At 44.8% G+C, this 13250-nt stretch overlaps 1 protein-coding gene across 4 annotated transcripts in view; it reads right to left on the bottom strand.

Annotated features, from left to right (window-relative positions):
* The window catches only part of LOC140388348 (bis(5'-adenosyl)-triphosphatase-like), a 1872387-nt gene that overhangs the window by 1251367 nt on the left and 607770 nt on the right, over positions 1-13250 (bottom strand). The gene's annotated exons all lie outside the window — the stretch shown is intronic.

Raw genomic sequence — 13250 nt, 5'->3', positions numbered from 1 at the left:
GCGGAATTGCACCCTGGCATTGCTGGTGCCACCTGGACACCCTGGTTCCTTCCAACCTGGCAGGGCCACCTGGGTGCTTGCTTCCGGCATCGGGCCCAGGGGTGCCCTGCCCATGTGAGATGAGTTGCGGGGAGGCCCAGAGGGACTCCCTTATAGGTGAGCTGGCGCATTGGGAGTTCTGGAGGTCACGCGGGGGTGGGAGGGGGTGGCGAGATCAGAACGCCATTTGAAAATGTTGTCCCAATCTCCTCCTGCTCTGATGAGTTCTGGCAAGCAGAGCTCCTCAGTGCAAGAAACAGGCTTGGTGCGGCCTTGGCTGGGCGATCGCTGCTGAGGCCACGGATTGCAATAAAGTCCCGTTTCACAACGTGGTCTTTCTCGGCACTGCAAATGAGTGAGGGTGCGTATAGACACAGAATTTGAGATAAAATACCTTGTGGTTTATACATTGGAGACAGTGGGTTGAGGGGGGCTGTGAGCTAAGGAAGCAAATTTTGTAACAATAGATAGTGAACCTCCACTTAGTCAATACACAGAAATACTTAGAAGTTCATCATCGAAATTAACCATCAGCTCAACCTGTCCATGTTGATGTTTACTCTCCACACAACCAAACAGCCCTAATCATGTTTATCGACCCCCCTCCCTTTATTGCTTTTTTCATCATCTATCTAACAAATCTAATATTGAATGCTTTCATGGATGGAAGGTGGCAAGTTTGGTAGAGTGGAGCAGTTAATCAAGCAAGAGGGTTCCTCTACGACTACTACTAACTCCATAGAGGAAGCCTTCCTGTCCTACTGCCAATTGTGGCCCTTAAGTGGTCAATTAATATCCATAAAGGATCTTATGCCACTACCACTGGCATTAACCCGGATGTAGGTGGGAGGCTCATCTGGAGGTAGCATTACAAGCAAACCCTGTTGGGGCTACTTGTGGCTCCCAGTGGGGGTCCTTCCTTAAAAGCACTCAGTATTTAATTGAGGAAGCCAACATCGGGAAGCAGAGAGTGAGGTGAGAGCCACCCCCTTGCTGCCGACTCCTTCAATCATCAGGCTCAGGTATGAGCTCTCAGCCAAGCCTCATTCTGTATTTGTGGCTGTGAGCCCAAACATTCATTCAAGTATTAAAACACCTGAGCCCCAGAGAAAATATTACCTGATTGATAGCTCTGGCTCTCTGATTTATGATGGCAATTTCATTATTTTGGTTTACACAAGGTTAAGAGGTACCAATGCTTGCAGTTTCAACTGTTGACCCTTTAAAGGGTCTGGGTGATGACCACCTTTATTGCCCTGCAATAAAAGGACATATTTTTAAACATAGTGGCAAGTTAGGAATTAATGACCTTTTTAAAGCCTTCTGTTATACATCCGATTGCCGCCATAGACATCATTGATTCTACAGAGTGTAGAATGGTCAATAGACGTGGAAGTACCATAGCTTAGCATTGGGCATGAGGGACATAGGGAATGTCTGGAAGGGCACAGGTTGGCATTGGAGATGAAGGGCCACAGAGGTTGCTTAGGAGAGGGCACACCTTAGCATGGGCTATGAAGAGGGCCTTTGAACTTTCCTTTTAAAAGATCCCCCTCTGAGGTGCCATGGACGATAACTCAATGAAAACCTGGCCCAACTCCATGAAAATTGCCTATCCCTGCAGTAGATCCAACCAGGTTGGGAACGGTACAAGCAGGATTTTGACCTGAACTAGCCTGCACCTTTAAAAGGCACTCACCAAAACCGGAAACCCTGAGAAAAGGGTTGGGAATCCCTGTATCGGGTGCTGACAACAATTTTTAAAGGGTTCCTGCATTATCCCGACTTAGTGAAAACCCAGACCATACTCCTTAAGTCGCCGCTTCACCATTACTCACATTGCAGCAACAGTTAGCAATTGAAGGTGACTCTCAATTAATTGCAATTTGAAGAGACTCTGAATATAGATTAGCATTCATTTCACAAACGATCTAAGCCTTAAATTTATTGCAGTAATCTAGTTAACAGTTCTACTCTTCAGTCAGTCCAAATATACAGAAAGCTTTGCCAGTTCATTTTGGAATTGTGAATTGAATTTTAATTCGACCTGACGATTGAAGTGTGAGTTGCTGCAGATTTCAATATATGTCCATGTTTCAAACCTCAAAGCCTCCTGTCATTTTTGTCAAGTTCCAACAAAAAATTATGCAAACACTTCTAAAGTCACAGCAACTCTTTCATCCCTAAGTGAAGAGCCCGCATCAAATTTTGGCTCATTAATACAAGACCAGCTTCGGCAAGTCAGGTGCCGTACAATAAGAGATGCATCTGCAGCAATGTTTCTTACCTTGGGATTTGTGGACAAGTTTCTTATGGGTTCCTGCTGCCAGTGTCAGCATCCTTAAACAATCACAAGACTAATGAATGCACCATCATGATAAGATGTTGGACCATGTCCCAAAGCATTTTGGGCCTCCATCACCATAAACCTCCCTAACCAGATTAGATTTAGGCTGGCCGCAGCAGAGGCCCTGTCTTAGTTCATTACCCACCACCTGTTAAACTTGATTAACAGTGCTGACTAATTGTCTGTTAAGAACATTTCATCCCATAATGGATCCCAGAAGCCTCACAAGTGTACTTCATTTAAATGCGTGCTTGCTACAAGCCAAGTCTCATTTTAAACATGAACAAATCTATCAGGCATTTTTACAAGCTTCTCTGATGGCGATGCAAAGTCACAAATTTAAAACTATAATCTCTCTACTGGATTTACACTAGACCTTGTTCGAGATGGTTTTATGCCACCTGCTCTGAGAAATGGCCATCTACTCCTGATTTTAACTGGCAAATAAATATCTCAATGGGTTTCAAAAAGTTACATTGCTGCTCCTAAGGGCAAACCTAAGGATATAATGTGAAGCCATGCTTTAGATCAAATAGTGATATCTGAATTTACTGGCTAGAAACCCTAATTTAATTTTTCAAATGATTAAAGTCATATTCCAGCGATTTGGGGCCACGGCCAAAGATAGCTGCAAACTTATATCGTCGTACCTTTTACATTCTAAAATCTATTGAAATGGAGACACCCTGTCTGCAAAGTTACACCAGGCATTCAAAGATGATGAACAGGGACGAACTACTATCCCATTGGCAAAATGTACAGACAATCATCTGGGTACTGAACTGGGTGGTGACAAACCATTATACATAATCACTTGGATAACATCATCCTGGCTGCGAGTGAAATTCCCAACCATGATCCAATAAAGTTACAGTTGTAATACACGAGCGTTATTTGGATTGCTCGGCAGTTGGAGAAAGTCATGTGACAAGCAAATGTTTTTGTGTTTTAAACACCTGCTTTCTTTGCAGAATGAGAGAAGCAGCCACAATGCTGTAGCAACAAAACCCCCAAGTGGGTTCTTTCTCTTTTTCTCTCTCACTTCATTCAACTTGTGTGTTTTTGAATCATGTCTGTCATCACTGCTGATTTTGACTATCCAGTTAAAACTCAATCCAGCGCTGTTGTATCCAGAAGGGATAAATTATCTGTCTCCACCGACAAACCGCCTAGACCCTGAAAGTAGCAGGACCACCGAGTGAAAAGAGCATGGCCATCGGGTTAAGCTTGAAACCAGCCAAGTCACCAAGTTTCAAGAGTCATATATACCCATTTAATTTAGGGCAGCACGGTGGCACAGTGGTTCGCACTGCTGCCTATGGCACTGAGGACCCGGGTTCGATCCCGGGTCACTGTCTGTGTGGAGCTTGCACATTCTCCCGTGTCTGCGTGGGTTTCACCTCCACAACCCAAAGATGTGCAGGTTAGGTGGATTGGCCACACTAAATTGTCACTTAATTGGAAAATAATAATAGGGTACTCTAAATTTCAAAAAATATACATCCATTTAATTTTATTGGGACTCTAGACTACTTAATATATCCTCCCCAATCTATAATGTGTGTGTGCGTCCGTGTGTACTTGAAATATGTCCGTGTGTGAAAGTTGGGTGCTTTCCTTATAATTTTACTTAGGCCAGGTGAAGTACAACAAAAACTATTACTTTTCTTTTTAAAGAGCTCAATAAATCCTGTCTGAATGTGTAATTTATAGGTAAAAGCAAAACTACTGTGAATGCTGGAATCTGAAACCACACGAGAAATGCTGGAAAATCTCAGCAGGTCTGGCAGCATCTGTAAGGAGAGCAAAGGGCGAATGTTTGGTGATCCTTTGTCAAAGCTAAAAGGCATAGAAAGTGGGAGATGTTTATACTGTAGAGTGAAGGAATGAAAGATGAGTTACAACCACAGAGACCAAGGGCAGAGAGTGCTAATAGCAGTCCCCAGAGAGAATAAAAGGTGTGAAAGGCCAAAAAGCAGAGAAATTAAAATCAGAGGGTAAGCTGTGACAGATGTAGATGTGGAGGGGGAGGTGGGACATGAGTGGGAAAGAGAAAGCGTAGGGGAGAAAAGGGAAGGAAAGAGGGGTAAAATAGAGGGAAAGAGTGCGGGGAAAAATATATAAAGAAAGACAAGAAAAAAATAATAGGTAAAAGACAGTTAAAATGAAATGGAATGGAAACAAGGGGGTCGAAGTGGGGTAGAGCTAATCATCTGAAGTTGTTAAATTCAATGGTGAGACTGGAAGGCAGTAGCGTGCCTAAAGGGAAGATGAGATGCTGTTCCTCCAGTTTACATTGAGCTTTGCTGCAACATTGCAGCAGGCCAAGCTCAATGCAGACAGGAGGAACAACATCTTATCTTCCGGTTAGGTACGCCTTCCGTTCTCAACATTGAATTCAACAACTTCAGATGATTAGCTCTATCCCACCTCGACCCCCTTGTTTTCATTCCATTTTATTTTGACTGTCTTTTATCTTTTATTTATTTCTTATCTTTCTTTATATATATTTCCCCTCAACTCTTTCCCCCTTCCTATCCCTCCTTTCCATGCCTTTTCTCCCCTTTGCTTCTCCTTCTTCTCATTTTACCTCTCTCCCACCCATGTCCCTCCTCCCCCCACATCTACATCTGTCACAGCTTACACTCTCATTTTAGTTTCTCTGCTGTTTGACCTTTCACACCATTTATTCTCTCTGTCATAAGTATTCTTTTCTCATGGTTTCTGTGACTATAACTCATCTTTCATTCCCTCACCCTACAGTATAAATATTTCCCACTTTCTTTGCCTTTTAGCTTTGACAAAGGGTCAACTGGACTCTAAACATTAGCTCTTTTCTCTCCTGACAGATGTTGCCAGACCTGCTGAGATTTCCCCGCATTTTCTCTTTTGTATTTTCTAGGTCATAACACATAAAGCGTAAAATTCCTGCGAAATTGGCAAATATGCATGCCCATTTTGACAAAAGATCTGTTACGGTCAAGCGAGGAGATGGAAATGACTGGTTTTATGGGAAAACGAGCAGCGACAGACTTGCATGCGCGGAACCACGTTGGCGGTTCTGCGCATGCACCAACTCGCACCGGCCCTTCGGCGAGGCACCAACCCCTCCGGCGCCGGCCTAGCCCCTGGAAGTGGAGAGGATTCCGCACCTTCCGGTTGGCTCGACGCCGGAGTGGTTCGCACCACTCTTGGCGCCGGCATCGGCCCATCGGGCCAGTTGCAGGAGAATCCCGCCCAATGTTTACCGATTTTCTCCGCCCCTCACCAGTGATGTCACAAGGTTAACGTCCACAAAGAGTGGGAATCTCATTTAAATGAACTATAATAAATCTCAATATTATTAACGGGCCTCCCTGCCACATGACCCCCCCCTCACTAAATATTCATACCTAACCGATGTGACGTCATGTCGGTGAGGTTTACAAACGCTTTTAAAAATGTGAGTCAGTTGAGGGGATCCCACCTGTCGTCCCGTGGCACAGAGGTGCATATAGCCCCTGGGGCGAGAGGGTCATGTCACCTCGCACAGGATAGCTCTGCTGCAGTGCCAGGGCAGGCCCTTGTAGGAACCCCATTTGGCGGGGGTGGGGGGGTGGTTCCATTTACGTGTTGGGGGGGGGGAAAGAGTGCAGGCAATGAGGGGGAAACTTACAGGTGGTCACTGAAGGGGGAGATGCCAGCAATACATCTGTGGTGGTGGTTGGGGGGAGCGGCTCGATGATTGTCTGGTGAGGGATTGTTGGGATGTCACCTGGAGCCAGGTGCCAGCTCTATGGGGCTTCGCCAGAGTGATGATGTAAACCATGCTCACTTGTTTCATTTCTTTAAAGAGGCTCAAGATCTGAAGAGAAAACTGGTCTGTGCAACTGGGGAGCTACACGCCAGCCTGACACTGAAAAAATATGGTTTGATTTCACCCATTGTCCCATCAAGGAAACAGTTTCCTTATTTCACATAAAGGTGACCAGTTAATTAAAGCAGCACTGAGAAAAATTCATCTGAGGACCAACACTGAGCCCATCTAGTTATTTGTATATGTAATTAAAAACGTACATCTAAATTTCAACTGCTTATCTGAAATGATATCCTGTATATATAAACTCCACAACTGAACTAATTTGCCAAATACTCCACTTGATGGACACAAGTTCTGTTTCACAGTTTCTCACCATCACATTCCACACACGAAGAAGAAACATTTTAAATATAGAAATGCTTGTTCTTGTCTCTGCCTTTCCCTGCATTTCTTTTAGACAACTGCTTATGTAACACATGATCTGCCTAATATTGCCAATTAGAAGGAACTTGAAGTCCAGCTATGAATATTCTTTCTCTACCTAACAATTATTTTAAGCAATAGGCATGGTGATATTTACATTTACTCATCATTCTTTTGGCTGTTTGTCTCCTCCTATTTACACCATTCTCTGAAGCCAACAACAACTGTATATTTGTTCCATAACCAATTACTAAAGCTCCGGAATATATTTGTTAAGAATGCACAATCTGTTGTCTAGTAGCAATTGTAATCTGAAAGCCAAAAATCACAACCAAACTGTTGTTCGACAAACAGTCTTAATCTTCAATGCAAACAAGATTTGGTGCCAAGTAAATATTAGGGGCGGGATTCTCCGGTCGCCGATGCCGAAATCGCGTTCGGCGATCTGCCAGAGAATACCTGTTTCCGACCAAATCGGGGGCGGTGCCGCCTTCGCGATGCTCGTACTCTTGTGAGTACGTCGCGCGCCGTATCGACGGCCTCAGGCCCACCGATGCTCCGCCCCTGACCGGCTGTGTTACCGACAGAGTGGGTCTCTCATGGTCTTACCTGTCGGGAGCTCGGTGTGGCGGCTGCGGACTCAGTCCAGCACCGCCACAGTCGGGTGAGGGCCGATCCGCGGGCAGTGGGAGGAATTTGTCAGAGGCGGGGGGCACTGTTGGAGGGTGGTCCGGGGCTCGCGAGCCGGCCAAAGGGGGAGGCACTATTTTGCAGGCCTTGTCCGTGTGCGGCCGGAGCCATGTTGCATGGTGCGGCCGCTGCAAGCCACCGCCGTGCGCATGCACGACACGGACCTGCCAATTCTCCAGACCGTATCGGCAGCTAGAGCCGGGTGCTCTACGCTGCCGGCATGATAGCCCCCAGCCAAACAGAGGATCAGTGGCCGTTTTGCACCAAATCTTTGGTCGCAAAATACCACAATTCCCACGCCGTTGTGAGGACATAGCCTCAGAATCAGAGAATCCAGCCCTAGTTATTAAAATCACCCTACCTCTGTCCAGCTTCCCCTTTTTTCCTGTTTTTACAATCACCTCTGCCCTACTTCTTCTACAATAAGCAAAATCCTCAACTTTATCTCCATCTCAATGCATTTTGAGCTCGAAATGATGATGAGTTCTTCTTCCTATGCCTTCAATTCTGCGCACATCTCTTTGGCCAGAAGTCTTCCTCCCTTTCTCCCAACTTCTGAATTTTTGTTCCACCGAAATCCTTTTCTCTGGGCTCTTGATCAGCATGATTTTGGTCATCTTATATTTCTCCACTCCTCTCATTAATTCTGACCTACATCCCTTTGAACTTGTAGCATTCCGAGCTTTCAGGTTCAACCCTGATATTGTCATGAAATCTGCTGGCAAGGGCAGCACTGTTGCTGTTTGGTGAACATAATGCGGAGGCTGAGCAGCAATTTCCGACATGTTCTACTCCTTACCGCTGGACCATTACTCTACCATCAAAGTATCATTTACTCGATTGTCACTGACCTCATAAGAGCATAATGGAAGCAGATGTAATCCATTCAACATCTCAAGCCTGCTCCATAATTCAAAAGATCATGACGGAACTTCAACATCAACTCCCTATATGCCTTGAGGTCCTTAATGCCCAAAGGTCTACCGTCCTTGGTCTTGAAAATATTCATCCAGTGAGCATTCGCAGCCCTCCAGGATAGAGAGTTCTAAAGATTCAGAATTCACTGAGTGAAGAGGTTTCTCATCATATTTCTAAATGACCAACCCCTTATCCTGCATTTCCAATCTCTCGGCTCTCCAACCAGAAGAAACAGTCTCTTGGCATCTGCCCTGTCAAGCTCGCAAAGAATTCTGTATGTTTCAATGTGAAATCCTCTTACTCTTCCCAACGTCAAAGAATATAGTCACAGTTCACTCAATTTCTCCTCTTAGAACTTGCCACTCATGCCAAGAACGAATCTAGTAAACCTTAGTTGCACTTCCTCCAAGACAAGTATATATTTCTTTAAGTATGGTGACCAAGAGCACACACTGTGCTTCATGTGTGATCTCATCACAGCCCTACACAATTCCAACACGGCACCTTTTCTTGTATATGTCTACTCCTTTGCAAAATGGTTAATATACATTTCTTTTCCTAATTGCTTGCTGCACCTGTATGCTAATATTTTGTGTTTCTTGTACAAGAACATCAAAGTCTCTCTGACCATCAGTAAGTTTAATGCCTTTTTAAAAATATTCTGCTTTTCTATTCTTGTTCCCAAAATAAATAACCTTAAACTTCCCCACATTATATTCTATCTGCAATTTGTTGCCTACTCACTTAACAGTTCTATATCTTTTTATAGCCTTTGGACTGGATTCTCTGATTTCCAGGCTGTGGCGGGAAGATCCATGGCGTTTTAAGTCAAAAAAATCGGCGGCATCCAGCACCGATTCTCCAACCAGTGAGGGGCTAGCAGCCGCGCTCGTAAATCGGCAGGCTTCCACGACAAAATTGGGCAGAGAATTGTCGTGTCCGTGGCCGCGCATGCGTACGGCGATGACATGTAGTGGTCGCGCCATACACCCTGGCGCCACCACGCGAGGATCAACCCGTTAGATAGTGCCCCCCTGGACACCCCCTCGCCATCCCCTGGTCACCCCACACCAGTCACCCCCAGCCCTCGCTGAAACTCCCTCCAACTGTTGGCGGCACTGGACACCGTCTGCAGCCGCGACGCCGGATTCTCGACCGCTGAGACCACTCGTCCCCCATGCGGTCGGGAACTCCCTTCAGGGCGGAGCATCAGGGGAATGTCTTGTGTGACGTCCTGAGGCCGTCCCAACGGCGTACGGCGCGCTCCTCGATGACGCTGTTTTGGAGGGGGCAGAGCGTACGAAAACAGGCGCCGCCCCGATTCCATCGTAAAAAGGGATTCTCCGCCCAATCGGCGACTATGAAATCGGCGTCGAAGAACGGAGAATCCCGCCCTTTGTGTCTTCCTCATCCCTACTTTCCACTCCATTACAGATCATGGTCTGAATTCTCCATTCGCGCTGCCGGCACTATCGGGCAGAGAATCGCGCAAAATGGAAAAGAAATCCATTTTGCGGCAGATGCCGATTCCAACTCCATGTTCTGGTCCCTCGTTGGTGGTGTTATCAAGGTTTGCACCCCACAACATGGTCTATGCAAAGCGATCATTTGCATGGATTTAAATATCGTTAGCAGGTAGGGCACTTCATGCTGCACCCTCTGCGATGCTCCACCCCTCTTAGGCAGAGGTCTCGCAGGCACAAATTGGTGCAAGTATTTACAGGCAGGGCTTGGGCTCCTGGCTCCAGAGGGGTAGCAGGAGGCTAAACAAATTGTCAAAAAGCCTTAAACATTGTAGGGCTTGCTGGGGGGGTGGGGGGGGGGGGGTGCCCCAGCCTAGCACAGTAGCAGGGAATGACTCGGTGAGAAGTCCGTGGATTCGGGGTATCCGCCTTGGGATCTGCTGCAGTATGTGATTTAAACGCACCTCTTTTGTGTTATTTACAGGCTGCTGGTTGCTCACTGTGTACTATGAAAGCTCAGAGAGCCTCTGGTCATCTGTAAGCTTATCCAGTCTGCGCTGCTGGATATCCCTAACTCTATCATGATGGGCTTGGCCAAACTCAATCAGTAGCAAACCAGGTTTTGCACTCCTCAGAAGCACTGTTCCACTGCAGAGGAAGCAGGGGATTAGCAGAGCTCACCCCAACCAACAAACACCTAAGTGGCCTTTGGAACTCTCCCTTGTTCTCTCTCTCTCTCTCTCTGCTGCCAGGAGGGCAGGCTTGAATCTGTGGCCCACCCTGAAGAAGAGGGCACCCTTCCTCTCCTCACCTTCATGGTACAGTGTTTAAGTTTGTCAATTGTCATAACTTGAATAACAGAAATAGGGTTCTGTTTATTTCCGTATTCACTTTACTCGAAAAACTAAAAATAGAATGGCAATAATATGGTTTATTTCCAATATAAGGTAGTTTTCTCAAAAAAGATAAACCATTTTGGAGGAAAATTACCATCAGTCACTGCCACAATTTGTCCAGATTTTTATGGTCATATTCACTTAAGGGGAGCTGCAAACACTTGCACATGACTTGAGTAACAACAACATGATTGTTATGATCCCAGTTGATGTTACTAATGGACAGGAAGACCATAGAATGCAACCCTGGCTCAAAAGTTTGGAACTTTTACTTTTTTTTCGAAAAGCAACAGAATTACAGGACTGTCAATTCGTTTTTAATAACAAAAAAACATATTAAACATGAAACGCTTAACTATAATACAATACTTCTTCACTCTCAATTATGTTCACAAAGGTACGCAGATTTTAAGGATACTGCAAAGGTACGCAGATTTTAAGGATACTGCTATAAGATTTTCAGTAAACACACAGTCCCTTTAAACTAACCGGTTGAATGGGATCAGACAACTCCCTCACTCTGCAACCAAATGGCAGATGCCACTCAATCGATCTTTTGTAGATTTCTCCTCAAATTCCCTCCAGATGACTGTCAAGAGGCTTCCCACATTCCACTCTCAAAAAGACACGCATTAAAATCTTCTTCCAAACCAATGCTTTCTCTCAGGTGTTTTCATTAAGGATCTTCCTCCAGGCTTTCCAACTATCCTGTCAAACAATGCTTTCCCTCAACTGTTTTAGCAAGGATCATCACCTCCAGGTTTTCCAACTCTCCTTTCAGTATTCCTTTGTCTTAACTGCTTTTATACAAACTCCAGGATCCAGCGATCGATTGCTCCACAATTATTTCATCTATCGCTGCACAGTCTGTAGTAAGATCTCACAAACTCTGGGACCAGTTCAGATATCTGTCTGGCTTTGCACTAACCAACTTCTTTTCACAGTAACCTCATTGAGGTGTTAATGTGAGCCTACATGTGACAATAATAAAGATTATTATTAATTCCAGTTTCCTCTGTTCCTTTAACTTCAAACTTCCTGGAAACTCCTCTTCATTTCTCTAATTTCCTTAACTAGTTTTTGTTTACATTTCTGGGACTGGTTTTCTTAATTAATACTCAAGTGTATCATTTTTCTTCAAGCAAATCTTTGTTTTGTTAATTTCTCCAAATTCGTGTGGCCAATTCACCTACCCAAATCTTTGGGTTGTGGGGGGAGACCCACGCAGAATGTGCAAACTCCACATGGAGAGTGGCCCAGGGCCAGGATCAAATCCGGGTCCTTGGCACTGTGAGGCAGCAGTGCTAACCGCTGCTCCACCACGCCACCATTCTTTGAGTAAATATGCTCACCATTTAGCATTCCATCACCAATGTTATGAATTCAGTTAAACACAAGCAGAAAAGCCTTCCTACCCTAAAGGTTCCCTGGTTATTAAGCAACCACTCATTCCTTCTCTAAGTTTTTATTTACTGTTCACCCCATAAACTCTCTCAGCACAACAGAAACACAGTTTGAACTGTAACCATAACCCCCATACACACAAACGCCTTCGTACCCCCGTCAGACACACGCAGCACCGACAGGCGACTCCGAGCAGTGTATCCTGAGGGTTTTGACAGCTTCACCATTGTCTAACATGAATCTAACTAGAGTTTTACTCTTCTTCCACAGAAATGCTAAATTAGACCCACTTATATCTATACCTCATTTCGAATATTTAACAATACAAATATAGATCACTTAAAACTACCTCCATTTTCCTAACAATGACAATCTGAATATCAGCATAGAAAGAGACATTGAAATTTAAACATTGGGGATTTATTAAACAAATCTGGTAACTTTTGAGAAACAAAGGGGCAACAGGCAGGAAAGCTGTCTTGAAAGAGTTGGCAATGTCACAAATTTGTAAAATAAAAGTCTACGATATTCAAAGAACTCCATCATATTTGGTCTCTTATCATTTTAGTTAAAAATGTTGAGAAAGCCAGCATCAAAACGCATTTAACAGCAGGCTCTTCAGCATACAAACATGACCTTCATGTAAGACAGCCTTCAAAGTATGTTTGCACTATACTGAACCAAGAAGAACATGCTATCGTTACATATGCTCTCTATGAAACAACAGAAAAACATCATTAGAATAAACACAATGAAGAGATCTTATTGGCGACACGGTGGTACAGTGAGTAGCACTGCTGACTCACAGCCCTAGGGACCCGGGTTCGATTCCGGCCTTGGGTGAGAATTTGACATTCTCTCTGTGGTCTGCGTGGGTTTCCTCTGGATCCTCCAGTTTCCTCCTACAGTCAAAATGTGTGCAGGTTAGGTGGATTGGCCATGCTAAATTTCCCCATAGTGTCCATAGATGTGCAGGTTAGGTGCATTGGCCATGTTCAATCTGCAGAGTTACGGAGATAGGGGTGGGGGACTGGTCTTTGGTAGAGTGCTCTTTTTGGAGGGTTGGTGCAGGCTCGATTAGCCAAATGGCCTGCTGCTGCACTGTAGGGCATCTATGGATTCTATTGATCTAGCAGTCCTTTGGCCCCACAATGTATCAGCTTTCCAAATTTGCATGAAAAAGCAACAGATTTCTTTATCATGAGCTGGATTACAGAATATAACTTGTGAAATGAATTTCTACTTTATAAATCATAGATTATCATAGAATT

Source organism: Scyliorhinus torazame, chromosome 13 (assembly GCF_047496885.1).
Source record: "Scyliorhinus torazame isolate Kashiwa2021f chromosome 13, sScyTor2.1, whole genome shotgun sequence".
Taxonomy (NCBI): Eukaryota; Metazoa; Chordata; class Chondrichthyes; order Carcharhiniformes; family Scyliorhinidae; genus Scyliorhinus; species Scyliorhinus torazame.
This window is presented reverse-complemented; position numbering and strand designations above follow the sequence as displayed.